This window comes from Myotis daubentonii, chromosome 12, assembly GCF_963259705.1.
Source record: "Myotis daubentonii chromosome 12, mMyoDau2.1, whole genome shotgun sequence".
NCBI classification, from domain to species: domain Eukaryota; kingdom Metazoa; phylum Chordata; class Mammalia; order Chiroptera; family Vespertilionidae; genus Myotis; species Myotis daubentonii.
In genome coordinates this window covers 45,964,399-45,977,756 of record NC_081851.1, presented here as the reverse complement: position 1 = coordinate 45,977,756, position 13,358 = coordinate 45,964,399, and positions in this window count along the sequence as shown.

Here is a 13,358-nt window from a genome sequence, read left to right as displayed (position 1 = left end):
TTCCCTTGTGATCTCTTGGCACTCAAATGTCCACAGCATTCTTACTTTATCTTCTGCTATTCCAGGTCCATGGCTAGAACTCACCAGCCAAACGATGCGGAAATCCAGCCAGGCAGATGCAGTGAGCCTCCACATGGAACTCATGATCATGAAACACACACTCAACCTGTGGCCCAATCATAGACAAGCACTGGGTGACCCGGATGACCTTCATTTAGGAAGAACAGAACACAGAACAGGCTTTAGTCAATGGGCAGCCAATTATTCCACTTTATTAGATGGCACTAATAAAAGGGATCCACAATCATTTGTCTGGTCCTAATTTTGCTAATTCACTCATTCAGTAGGCAGCAATTGAGTACCTATTATATGTGAGGGGCTTTTCAGGTGCTAGAGCGCAGACGGGAATAAGACACACAAGTTCCCTCATTGTTATGGTGCCCACATTCTCCTGCGGAAGACAGACAGTAAACAAATAACTAAAGAGTACATTTCAGATAATGATTTGTATACAAAGAAACTAAATCAGGCTAAGGAGGTGGAAAGTAAAGTTGTCAGGAAAAACTTGTTTAGAACATGACGTGTGATGAGAAAGGAAGAGCCAGGAAAGATCTTGAGAAAGAGCACCAGAGATGAGCAAAGGGCAGGTGAGAGGGCCCTGAGGCAGAAAGGCCCTGGCATGCCAGAGAAATGGCACAGCGCCAGGCTGCCTGCAGCACAGCAGGGAGGGGGCAGAGTCCACCTGGGAGGAAGGCGGAGCACCAGGGATCCCATGCAAGGAGGCCAATCCATGTCATGGAGCGCATCGGAAGGGATCCTCACACAGCTGTTTCTAATCGTCTCTGGAAATAAGAAGTGAGATTCTCAGCACACAGAAAGGAGGAGTGTTGGCGTTTTGAAGGGAGAGGGGTTAGACATAGTAGTCTGAAGAGAAAGAAGGCAGGTAAATTCAAAGGGAATGTGGTAAGATTGAGGTACTGAGGTTTATTGTCATAAAGTCAGCACAGTGTGTAATTTCTGCAAGCACATTTAGCTACTTGATGTGGGTTCAAGGTAGGCAGAGAGTTGGGGTTTTGACAGGAGAAGTGGATGGAGAGGAAGTATGTAAGAAGGCTCAACACACATAGGATACGTGTTTGTATCAATAACCATGAATCTAAGGAGGGCAATAGACTGAACAAGCGGTAGAATCCATAGATTGAAGGTTCTTTGGGGATTGAAGAGTATTGAAGGAGGGAGGGGTGCTAAAAACTCATTATAAAGTGTTCAGAATGGTGAGGCTTGAAATCAAGAGTTTAGAGGGGGAACAGTTATAGGTATTGATGGGGACCTAGGGTATAACCAAGGAAATGGGAGGCACCTGTTAAAAGGTAATCAGTGGCCAGGTCAGTGAGTATTCCAGGAGATATTGTGGAAGCATAAGACATAGCATCTGATCCACATGAATATAAAATGCTTGTGGCAAGACAGATTCTTGTTTTATAAGTAAGGACACTGAGGCTCAAAAAGAAATAGTCACTTGCCCAAAGCCCTACAGTTAAAGTGAGGCAAAACCAAAACCCTTGCTTTTGTCTTCTGATTCCTGGCCAAGCTCCGTCTCTTCTTTTCTTAATCCTCACATGAGGATATTTTTCCATTGATTTTTAGAGAGAGTGGAAGAGAAGGAGAGAGGGTAGGATGGGGAGGAAAGAAGGGAGGGAGGGAGGGAGGGAGAGGAAGAGGGAGAGGGGGAGAGAGAGAGAGAGAGAGAGAGAGAAACATCAATGTGAGAGAGACACATCGATTACTTGCCTCCTGCATGTGCCCCAACCAGGGCTGGGGATCAAACCTGCAACTCAAGTACGTGCCCTTGACAGGGAATAGAACCCAAAACTCTTCAGTACATGGGCTGACACTCTCACCACTGAGCTACCCCAGCCAGAGCCCAGCTCTCTTTCGACTGAACCACAGAGTCTGAACACGGTATCATCAGGTCAGGCTGCTTGGGTTCAAACCAGGTTCCCTACTTACTAGATAAAAGCCCTTGAACAAATACCTATTCTCACCATGCCTCAGATTTGTCCCCTTCACAGGATAGATAAAATAGCACCTATCTCAAAGGGTGATCTGAGAAATAAATAAAATAAAATTTGAAAAAAGTACTTAAAGCCTTGCTCAGTATACAGTAAGTGCTCAGTAATTGTCAGACGTTACTATAATAAAGTAAAAAGTTTTCTGATACCTGCTATAAGCACTGCTGTCTCCCCACTCTCAGATGCTCTGATGGAACATGGGAAGCAATGCCGCTTGCCACTGAGGTTCTGAGGTTTACCGTCATACAGTCACCATAGTGTGTAATTTCTGTGAGCACATTTCGCTACTTGGTGTGGTACACTCTTGCTGTACCTCTGACAGAGGCTTCATGGACCAATGGAGACTTGAGCAGGTGTTGGAGAGTGACCAGAGATTCTCAGATACAGGTTCATGGAAAGGTGCAAGGAGCACTTGTCTTATGGATAACATCATGAGCAAGAACCTGGAAGGGGGATTTGATGGGACATAGTCTTGATACAGTGAGGAAACCAGGCATCCAAGAAAGGATGAGCCCTAAAAGACCCCAGGTCTGGGGAGAGAAAAATTATTAGTCCAAGGACAGGAACGTTCTCAAATTTCTCTCCTCTTTGAGATGCTTCCACAGAAATAGAAAGTAATACCACTTGCCCTCCCTACTGCCCTGTTCTTCTCTTTTGGTGCCCTCTGTAGAGCAGAGAGTCATTCTACATAAACACTGAGCCCAAAAGAATCCATCAAATGGTCTCCTAATGAACCGAGTCCATCAGAAATTACAGAAGCATCAAGGCAACTGGGGCAGGAGCTGCTCGTCTCAAGTTGAAGTGACATCCACTTTACTGCCCTGTGTATTCTCCAAACCCCAAGTCTGGGTGATGAAGAAAAATGCTGTGTGGAAATAATGTTGGATTTAACTTCAATGAGAATAAGAAGACCCTGAATGATAGCACACTCTGTACTTAACTGACCCTATTATGAGCAGCTATTGAAGAATTTTCAGGATAATGAGCTATCTCATCTTCCATGTAACAAGCTGTGGGTGGATTGCTCAGACATTATAGTCTGAAAATAGCCCCACAGATATCAATGGTCCCCATAATTATAAAAAATCACAATTATTATAGGGCTACTTCTTGAACCAGGCTCTCTTCTATCAGGTTTCTTGAGGTTCAAGAAGGCACAGGTAAGGGGGTGTTTGTCCAACCAACCATACACTCCCCATCCTGCCCACCCTGGAGTTGAGCCACCTAGGCAAAATTTGTCTCCCACAGCTCCATCTTTCTCGGTAATCTCTACACCTTCAGTAAGGAACCCACACAAACAACATCCTCCCCAGAAATGGGACCCAAATAGCCATCCCTGATATAACAGTTATTTATTTATTTATGAAATACCATTTATGGAACATCTTTTATGTGTTTAAAACTGAACAAGACAACTATAGTCCCTGTCTTCCTAAAGCTAACATGGAAGACCGATGCTAAATTCACAATCCCAATAAATCTAAGTGCTATGGTCAGGACAGCACAGGTTGCATTACCAGTACCCCAGAGAAATGGACCTAATCTCCCCCACTGGGAGTCAGGAATCGATCAGGGGATGTCTATGTTCAAATACCCAGTGCTTATTGCTGATATTCAGTACATACTCCCATGCATACGCACGTTCACACACACATACACACACACACACACACTCAGAAGCAAATACACCATCCATGAAAATCATCAGCCCCAACTTCAGGACCTCGCATAGGTCCTTAAAAGAACTTGCTGAGCAGCTAAGTGAACAGGAAGCACCACGATGGAGCCCTTGTTTCACATCTGCTAGTAACCTGCTGTGCAAACTTGTATAAAATTCTCAACCTCTCTGAGTCTTACTCTCCTCCACTATGAATAAAGGAATTCAGAAAGATGATCCTGTGTAAAACAACACTCTTAAATTCACATAACTGAGGGCTTAGGAGAGACCTTTAATAACATACACACACACCTACCTACTCAGCCTTTCTCAAGCCTCAAAGCTCCTTCCAACTAGCCCAGTATAGACAAAGTTCTCAACTCTCTAAGCTACTGGTTAATTAATTACTCAGCAGTGTCATGGGCACCTACTTTATAAGAGATACTATGGAAGATATAAAATAGCATGAGCCATGGGTCCTGCCTTCGAGTTGCTTATACTCAACTGGAGGGAGATAATTTAGCCAAGTCAACACTGCAGGTAGATGACACAAAGCCACAGAGTGTCCACCACAAATCCATGCTGCTGTGGAATTACAGACATGTGTGACCATTCTCTGCCTGCCCGATGCCTCTTGGCTCTACTGAATAGATAGACTTTTGAAGAAAGCACTTTCATTTTTCAGGTGCCCAAAGAATCCCTGTCCCCAAGTGGAAAAGAAAACATACTCCTAGCCAGTTTCTCAACATCAGCACTATCAATATTTTGAACCAGATAATCTTTGTGGTGGCAGCCTCTCTGTGCATTGTAGGATGTTTAACAGCATTCCTGACCTCCACCCACTAGATGTCAGTAGAATGCCCCCCAACCAAAAATGTCTCCAGATACAGCCAAATGTCATGTGTAGGACAAACTCACCTCCAGTTGTCCTAGTCCCACACACAAAGAGAAAAGCAGAAAATTTTCCAAAAAGTCAAAGAAAACTAACCATTTTAGATACAGCAATAGAAAAATTCCAAAGCACACTGAGGAGTTTTGCTTTTTGAAAAGTCCCTCCCCGCTACACTCAAGCTGCCTCCATTTCCCTTGCAGCAAAAATATTTGAACCATAGAGTTATAACCGGAATTCAGAATGAAATTGAGGGCAGGTAAAAAAAGCACCATATACATCAAATTTAAAACTTTTTTTTCAACCAGAAAATAACTTTGTCACTGTGAGTTCCAAAAGTCACCCATTCAGCCTGCATGGTGACTGAGAACAGTGTTAGCCAGACCAGGAAGACATCAGTGACCAACCAAATTATTCCAGCCCATTACGCCAATCTACCAGGCGATGTTTGTCAGATGAGAAATCATAAGAGGACAGAAAGGAGGTAGGAGCACAAATGTCGTCCATTAATAAGCACTTTCACCAATGATTTAGAAAGAAAGTTTTAGGAGTCGGGCTTTAGAAAATAAGCAAGCATAACAACTAAGAAACTACAGCAAAGCAAAAAGACAGAGCTTTTCTGTGAGAAGGTTTAAGAAAGTGCCCTTTTGCTACCAGCATTTCCTTTTACTTTCATTATCTTTTCCTTTGTATTATCTTTTAAATGTATTATCTGAAACAATCAAAATTACAAATAACACACAAGTAACTTAAAAAGATAAACATAATCAATATTTGTTAATGGCCATCCAACTAAAAAATAGAACATTATGATTAACCTGCACCTACTTGCATTGATCTCTCCTCTCCTTTCTCCATCTTCCTCTTCCTCCAGACATAATGGCAGTCCTAATTTTTTATTGCTTTTTTAAAGTGTGGTTTTACTACAAATGCTTGTAAACTTAAGCTTGCTATGTATGCTCTTGAAAGTGGTATCAGGCCAATGTGTGGTTTTCTGAAACTTACTGTTTTTATTCAGTACTGTTTTTGCAAGATTTATTCATGTTATAACATATATTGTATTCTAGTGTATAACGGACTGTATTTATCCATTTTCTCAATGACAGGCATTTAAGTAATATTCATATTTTTTGCTTGTCTGAGAAGGGAACTTGAAAATTTTGAATATGTGCAAGATTTTATCTAGAAGTGGGTTTACTACATTATTGGATAGGCAAAAATGTTAACCTTATGAGATAGGGCCAAATTATTTTCCAAAGTGGTTGTACCACTAGTAATATACAAGGGACTGTATTAAGACACATCTTTTCAACCTGTATTTTGTTTGATTTCTTAAATTTTTCTAATTTCTAATTGAAGTTCATTCACTTTTAATCCTCCCAAATTTCTCCCCAATTTCTGAACTTGAATACTATGAAAGAGATGTGGGATTCAATGTTTTCTCTCATTTCAAATGCAGTGAATTGAATAAAAATTCACCGAGTACCTACCACATCTCAGTGATATGCTTCCTATTTTAAGAAGTAGAAAACAGAGTCGCTGTCACCAGGAGTTAAAAATTAATATCCTAGGACTCAAGGGTCCCAGGTTCGATTCCGGTCAAGGGCATGTACCTTGGTTGCGGGTGCATCCCCAGTAGGGTGTGTGCAGGAGGCAGCTGATCAATGTTTCTCTCTCATCGATGTTTCTGGCTCTCTATCCCTATCCCTTCCACTCTGTAAAAAAATCAATAAAATATATTTTTTTAAAAAAATTAATATCCTCATGCAAATCAGAGCAAGAAGAGAATGACACCAAATACAGATTCTAAGAAAAAACTAAAATAATTCAAGAGGATGCAAACCAAACAATAAAACCAATTTTCACCTACAAATTATTACTAATATTTTTTAAAATGACAATGTGGAGGGTGTAAAGATAAATGCATTCTTAGACATAACAACTGATAGGGGTATAAATTGGAAGAATCATTCTGTTGGACAATTGGACAGACTTGCTGAAAAGCATTCAGCTATTCTAATTGTAGAAATTTATTCTACAGAAATAATTAAAGCACACAAAGATTTAGCCACAGTGATGTGTGGTATAGAAACTATGGATCAAAGGCAAAAATTAAATTTACCAAATCTCCAACATTGGGGAGATTGGCTAAATTACTTTTGTTGTAGCCAAACACTAGGACACTGTGGCCAATAAGAATGACACTGTAGAATAATATTTGTTGACATGGAAAGATGTCCAAAGTACATTCTTAAGTAAAAAAAAATAATTAATTAATTAATTAAAAATAAAAACAGTTTATTTTAAAAAATGTGGCTTCAAGTTTGCAAATAGGAAAATGTGCAAGTTGTGTATATCCACACGAATTTTTTTAATATAAATAATCAGATGCTACTAGGCTTGATATTTTGTGAATTCTAAGACAAACTGGAAAGAGTGTAAGTACTGTGGGAGATGGGATTATTAGGAATGGCTGCATAAAGGAGTGGGACCTTGTGGGAATAGCTTTTCAAGAGTGAAAAAAGTGACTTTGGAGTTTTATTTCCCAGGGAAAAGTAGCAATAACATGAAGGTCTTCAACTCACTGACTCCCACCTTCTCGTCTATTTCAGCATCTCCAAAAAAGCAGGGATGCAGCCCACAAAAATGTGTTAGCCTCTGTGGCAGCCTGTGTGTGGAGTTGCCTAGGCCACGTGTTCTCTGGCTCAAATGCTACACCAACTCTTCCTATCTGTTCTACTTCACTGCCGACTGGAACATTTGGACTAAGTCAGCTGGTCAACAACCAGCCTGTGTTTCAATACATGGACTGCCTGTTTGACTGAATTATCCACATCACCCCATTATATATATGAGAGCCAAAAATGTCTCCATGGCCATTTACTTTGAAAGTCTTTGTGCTTAATAAAGGAAGCTTGGTGCGAATGTGTATTCTCTAGACCTGGTTATAAATAAAGTACCTTCTGTCCTTATAGTACCTTTAGTTTCGTAACCAAAACCTGTGTTCAATACACTGTCTGACAGAAAATAAAACTCAGCTTGATAAATGTGCTGAGGTGGGTGTGAGGAGGATGTAGGAGTAAGGAAAGGTGATTGTTCAATTGATGGTCTTAAACTTTCTTCAGAAAATGACACCCAATAGTCTATAAGGTATATTTTAGGACAACAAAAGCATGAAGCAGGATGTTACATATTACTCAAACCATATGCCTCAGTGAAATGAGTTTCTTCCCCCAAAAAATGTCTACAGCCTTTCAATTTTGGAAACCCTAAATTAACATAGATATTTTAACATCTTGATTTCTAGGAAAAAACTTTCCCCAAAGAGCATAAACTCTTAAGGCTATTTAAAATAAATACATTAAAGAGAGTTAGAGAGAGAGAAAGAAAGGGGGGCAGATTAATAGATAGATGCTTCTTAGAGTTTTCTTCAGCAGATGTGTGTAAGCCCCCACTTTAATGCAGAACCTAATGGGCTGACCCAGCCCCACACACTGCCCAGTCAGCGAAGCCAGATTCCTATTTCCAGTGACCAGTGTACCCAAAGGAGCTCACTAAGTTAAACGAGTATTCTGTGGACACTGACTCCAACACTCCTCCAGTGGAGGCATTTGGGACCAGCATCATTACTCAAAAAAATGGCATCTGCATATTAATCTACAAGAGAGGTCGCTGTTGGTGCCACTTGGAAGCAGGGCTCCCCGGCACGGCAGGTACATCTCTGCAGCCTTTGAGGACACACGCAGGTACATCTCTGCAGCCTTTGAGGACACACAGAGACCACTGCTTCACCAGAGTGTGGTTTAGATAGGGTCTCTTATGCTAAGGAAAATGACTGGTGGCACATATCTATAAGTGACATTCAAATTCACCTCTGAAGTCTCACTTGATAATAACAGGGACACTGCAAGAGTCTCTACGAACACACCCGACTTCAAATTAATGGGTGAGTTCACTGTTGTTAAGGAAAGCATGGGTCTCTGTGCATTAGGACTTGGTGAACAATAAATACATTTCCAGGAGAGCTCTCCTAGGCTGATACGCATTCAAGGTATTATCTTTGCTCTGACTGTATGTGCTTCTGGGTGAAAAAATTCTAATTGCACTCCCATTCAAAAATCAACCGTGGGAATAGGAATCGGGCTCATTTTATGCAGAGCTGCCCGAAGGCCTTATCCTTAAAACAAATTATAGCACCTCCTATGCAACGCACACTCTGAAGTTAATTCTAACCCTACAGCAAAACTCCAAAATTAAACTTTAATCTGTGATCTAAACAATTTGGTGTTTGTGATCAATCTTGGTATTTTTATAAAGTGCCAAGGTAATTGTTAGAGCAGAGGAGGACAGAGTTGTCCAATAGTACGTTTCCGGTAGAACCAAATGAGACTCATGGGACAGGATCTGGGTGAGGGGACCATTTGGCTGTGCCTCCATCAGAGCCAGAGATGAAGAGAAAAGAGGAGAGAGAGAGAGAGAGGAGAGAGAGAGAGAGAAGAGAGAAAGAGAAGAGAGAGAGAGAGAGAGAGAGAGAGAGAGAGAGAGAAGAGAGAAAGAGAAGAGAGAGAGAGAGAGAGAGAGAGAGAGAGAGAGAGAGAGAGAGAGAAGCAAGGCAGGAATGGCAGGAAGACAAGGAGAGAGAGGGGAAGAGAGGAAGAGAGAAAGGGAGAAAGGGAGGAAGGGAGGGACGATGTGGGGAGAAAGGGAAGGAAGGAAGAAATCTTAGACGAGCTCATCTAGACAACAAACCCATATTTACTTCCCCCTGTCAAAGACCCAGGCAGGCTGCCACTGCATTAAAGCAATCACTTTGGCCCTATTAGCCATATTAGAAATTAAATTTAGTCTCTTGAAACTGTACACTCAGAAGCCAGTGGGGTGAAAGCAAATTCGACATGATATCTCCAAAAGCAAAAGGGGCCAGGGGATGATATGTTCCAGGGCAAGGAGAAGCCCACCTGGGAAACATGCCCAGAGAAGGGAGTTCAAAGAGCTTCCAGTGGAAGGTCTGTCTTTCCCCAACTGGCTGCAGAGCCTCTGTGTCCTACAGCAACCTGCTCTGACGCTCTGATAAGTCAGACAGAATTCATGGGAGATTACCACACAGCTCCTGCCAAGCTGTGCTGCAGCGCGGGTAATAGATATGCTCCAGCACTAAATCCTAAAAGGCCCTGCTACATCTGTCAAGCATGCCCTGGAAAAGCACCCTCAGTTCAGATGTTATCACTGCTCTGCCTGCATCAGAAGATTTAGTGTCCACCCTGGAGGTTGCTTTTGCTGCACAGTTTTCAGGGGCAAAACAACAAGGGAGAAAGATGAGAGGGAAAAAAAGGCAAATTATTCTTGCTTAAAGCAAAAGAAATAAAGTGATGTGCTTGCAGACTAGTTCAGCTCCTCGCCCTGCATCCAGAAGGTCCCAAATCCCACATTAAGGAGGTACTGATGTTCTAAGCTGATTAGCTAGGATGGTTAGAGTCCCTGGACTGTGACATCATGGAGATGATCTTCTACAGGGAGACTCTTTCCCAAGGAAAGCTAAACAACAAACCCAGCAGGGATCCATAGGCAAGAGATAGAAGATGCAAGCTTTTGATAATTAACTTTAAAACAGGTTCGAGAAAAAGCTGTTCTGATATAAAATGAACTTTTCAAGCATTTGCTTAGGAAAAGGGAACAAAAATTAAACTCCTCCAAACAGTTGTACTTCCCACTAACCATGTTTCCAGATGCAATTTCTGTTTGTTCAGAGTGTATTTTAAGCACGACTTTGGACATTTTGTTCATTATGAGTAACGAATGTTACATTCATATGTATTTTTAAAGTGTACAGAGATTGTATGTACATGTATACTCAATGCTTTAAGAATAACAACTCCACATATTAACTGCCTATTCTCACTGGAGCCTATAATGAATCCAAGAGAAAGGCAGGGGAGTCTTAACCTGACCCACTGTCTTGGTTTTCATAAGCCAGGATGAATGCCCAGGGCTCAGGGTAGCAGGAGTGTCAATGGGCCTTGCAGAGGTGTAGATGGTAGAAGAATGTAGTAACACTGCAGGTGCAGAAACGTTGGTACCTGCCCACATATGGAAGTGGACAAACATGCTGAGGGTCCAAGTTGACCTATAAGAGGACCCTGGATAGATATTTGGACTCTGAATCAAGAAACAGAAGCCAATGATCCACATCTAGGAGCACCATGCTTAACTAAACATATTTTTAAACTTCTTGAAAAATAATGGGCAGCTCTCCTGATAATACCATGTGATGTCTTTATGTGAACCATGTTCCTGCTCCTAAAAATAAACTCAGGGAAAGAACCAAGAATTGGCCATGGGATTACAGCTCTGGACTTGGTGGATCTTCTCATCAGAAAATTAAAAGAAACCTTCTTTCCAGAGGGATTTCCCTAAGCTGACAGTGCAGATGCTTTACATGAATTGTCTTATTTAACAGTCCCCATGGACCTGACAGGCAGGTAATACTAACCCTGTTTTTCAGAAGACAAAACTGAGACTCAGAAAAGTTAAGTAACTTGCTCAATTGTTCTATCACTTGAAGTCATCCACCTGGTTCCAGCCATATACTAAACTCTTGATTAGATCTTTCTAATTGTTTGCTTGGATTTATATTTATTTCTGTACTAGATGTTTGAAGTGCTTGCTGAAAATTGGCAAGTACATTTGTCAAGAAGTTGTTTTCAAGAGCCCACAAAACCCAACCATGAATAGGACCCATTGAAATTTCCAGGAGCAGAAGGTCACAGCAACTCTCTTTGAGGCCCCTGACAGCCCCAAGCCCTGAGAAACTGTAGAGGCAGCAATTGAAGGTAATAGTTGCCTCAGATCAATGGTAAAATGTCATCTCCTCCTGACCTTCCTCACTCACACCTTCCAGACACCATCACTGCAAAGTGTGGCTCATCCCAGCACTGAGCTCAAGGCATCGTCAGAGAGCACTGGTTTAGGTGTTTATGATCAGAGTCCAATTAGCCTAAGGGGAAATTAAACAAATGGATGGCAGCTCACTGATTAGCAATTATTTTCCCAGATAGTTTGTAGAAGCCATGGTGGCTGCTGAGCCTCAAATCCCAATGGCCTCTTAGTGACTCTGTGTAAAATCCCCCATCTCTCTGTTTCCACCAAGAAGCTACAACTCCATTGACAAACATTCTGGCCTTGGGTTCTAGTCTTTGTCCCCTTTGACATCCCCATTTCTCCCTAAATCAAATTCAGTGTGAAATATACTATGGTCACTAAATTATCATTCAGCTCTTTCCTCAAACCCACCACCCAGAAGAGACAAGCTGGTGGTCTTGTCCCAGGATGGAAGATGGATTTGTACCAGCATCGCTATGCTCTTACCTTGTGTAATCCCAGATGTGCAATGCTTAAGAGCCACAGGGCTAGGGAGGCCAGTTCCCCTCTGAGCTATAACAATCCAGACCACATGAGACTGAACCCAGGCACTGTACCCTGGTCTTTCAGGTCATGATTCTGGGATTCACAGATCTGGTATGAATCCCATCTCTGCCACTTACTATTTAGGCAAGTTAATTAATTCTGAATCTTATTGTCCTCATCTGTAAAATGGAATAATACAAGTAGGTTGTACTGAAGATGAAGTCGGATATAGTGCATGGAAATCACTCTGTGCACACTATCTAGCATAGATTAGGAGCTTAAAATGGCCCCTAGGATTGTCGCTGGGATTTTATTACTATTTATCAGCATGGGCTCATTAGCATTACTTCCTAACCTGCTAACCTACCTGAAGATCTTTTTCCTTTTTTATCAACTGGATGACTATAAAGAAGACTTCAAGAATTAGTTTAAGGATCTAATCTGATCAGTAGGCAGCTAAAAATAACTGTCTTCTTGACCTCATAATTAGGCTCTCCTTCTTGTGTATCCTTAGAACATTTGTGGTGTGTGCCTCTTAACCTGCCTTGCATTGGTATTCAACTTTTGCATATATGACTTTCTAATTAAGCAACATTTTTAAAGCAAGCATTTTATACTTGTAAGCATCTTCCTCAGTATCTGGCAGAGTGTTGGGCACTTGGTGGTCACTCAGTAAATATCAGAAGGATGGAAATAGAAAGGAAGACCTCAACCGCCTACCTTAATTGGACCTATGACCAGGTTCTCTAAAGGTAAGAATTCCCTACATGAAAGGAATTGAGGGGATAACTCTACTACCTTGTTGACTTGTATTGTGTCTCTTAAACTAGACACGGGCTTTGATTAGAGGAAATAGTACTTACAAGCCACCAACATCAGCACAGATGCAGGCACATAAGGACTCCAACAGATATTCATGTTTGAAAAATTGACTGATTTTACTTCTGAGAGGGATTCAAGGCTCCAGGGTTTTACAGGACGATTCTTTCCTGTCCAACATCTCCACCGGGATGGAGAAGACATGCTGGGAAGGTGTCTCCCTTTGGGCTTCTGTACCTCCTGAGTGGGTCCACAATCAGGTGAAGGATTAGAAGTTTATTTCACTTCAGGATCGCTGGCCTCTAATATCAAAGTCAAAACCATGTTCACGTTTTCTTAAAAATGTCACCATTGTTTCCTTGCAATGTGTCCAAGATGGTGGGACTTTGGTCCTTGGTTTCCAAAAGGAAAGCATGGTAGTGGCAGTCCTCACTCATCCTCTATTCCCAAACAGAAGCGCAGTCTTATACTTTAAAAAAGAAAAGCGCATATGTCCGAGGGAAAATACTACTAATGT